Genomic DNA, 1731 nt, shown 5'->3' on the forward strand with positions numbered 1-1731 from the left:
ATGGCCCTTCCCACACGGAAGTCAACGGCAATTTTTCATTGAATTCAATGAGAACTTAAATGGGCCATTAAATGAGATCACTAATGCAAGAGCTTTCCAAAGACATTATGCCCCAGATGCTCCCTCTTTACCCCAAGGAGCAGCAGTCACCAGCGTTCTTAGGCTGGCCAATATCTCAGGCTGGAGGGTTCCCTTCTCCAGAGGGAAAACATCTCATCCAGAGATGTTTTCACCATTCACCACAGTAAACTGAAACGTGGTGAGTCAGGGCTGCTGTGAGTCAGGACTGTCCCTGACAGTCCAGCTGGGCCCTGCTGACCGTCCAGCTGAGCTGAGCTGCAAGCTGCTGCCTCTCTGCCTCTGTCCAGGCTTTAGTGTGAATCAACATACCAAGAAGGTGCCAGAAGTGTAACCTGAGAACTTCCTCCAAAACCGAGGGCAGAAGCCTTTGTTTACACCAGGATGCTTGGAAGCCTCCAATTTGAGTGGCACCAAGGTGGTGACCAAGTGAATGGGCGAAAAGCTTCACTTTTCCTGTGCTTTCCCTTTCTAGAGTTGAACCTCAGGAGTGTTTTGCTACTTGAGTTCTCCAGGTCCAACCACCCACGTGGTGGGATTTGCCCATTGCTGGACCWCGTTCCCTCCCACCCTGCCGGTGGCTGGACCCGACACATCAGCGCAGGAGCATGATGCTCTGTGCTCTGGGGGTTACAGGCTCACTCCACGCTCCAGCTTCTCATGTCTGCTGGGGAAGGTATGAGTTTGTACGTTTTGACTTCGTTCATTCAGGCTCACAAAACAACCGCATCTGTCTTGAAACTCAGGCGCGCCTTCTCATTCAGCGAACTCTTCGCGGGAAGGCGCCGCTGTGAAATCGCTGCATCAGACACGGCCAGCGCTCGCTCCTTCCCAGCCGTGCCTCGGCCGCAGCGGCACCTCCCGGCCGTGTCCCGGGGCCAGGAGGGGTTCGCATGCTGAATTTCCGCGCCGGGCCCTCTGGAGGTCAGTGTTTGCCCGCGCTGCTGCGGACCTGTTGCGGCGGCTCCGCGGGCAGGGCCGGGCCGGGCCGGGTGGGAGCTGCCCCCGCTCCGAGAGCCGGCCCCCCGCCCGATCGGCCGCGGCTCTGGGGCGGGAGCGGGGGGTCCCCGCTCTGCCGGTGCCCCCGCCCGGGGCGGTGCCGCTGCCGCTGCCGCTGCCGCTGCCGGTGCCGGTGCCGGTGCCGGTGTCGCTGTCGCTGTCGCTGCGGCGCGGGTGGGGCCGTGCGGCGGGAGGGGCCGTGCGCGCCCGCGGAGCCCCGCGGAGCCATGGCGTACATCCAGGTGCGTGCGAGCGGGGCGGCGGCGCGGGCCGGGGGTGACCCCGCGGATGGGGATAGGGATGGGGATGGGGGTCTCTGGGGTGTGTGCGGGACGGGTGCGGTGCCGCGGCGACCCCCACCGTGCTCCGTGCGGGTGCGCAACTTCGGGTTAACTTCTCGGGAGGAGTTCCCGGCGGCGACAGCAGCCCCCGGCGAAGGGCCAGGCGGGGCCGGGGCAGGAGCGGGGCCGACAGCTGTTGCCGGTGGGACGCCGGGGCAGGAGAGGATGCCCGCGGGCTTGGCGAGCAGCCCTCGGGCCTCTCTTTGCTGGGAGAGCGGGGTGGCCCCGGGGACGTGGGAGCCCGTCCCGATCCCGCACAAGGACTTCTTGARGGGAGGAGGATGCTGAACCCCCCCGGGCAGACTGGGGTGCG

Source organism: Malurus melanocephalus, unplaced genomic scaffold, assembly GCF_030028575.1.
Source record: "Malurus melanocephalus ecotype Western Australia unplaced genomic scaffold, MMel_1.1 scaffold_689, whole genome shotgun sequence".
NCBI lineage: Eukaryota > Metazoa > Chordata > Aves > Passeriformes > Maluridae > Malurus > Malurus melanocephalus.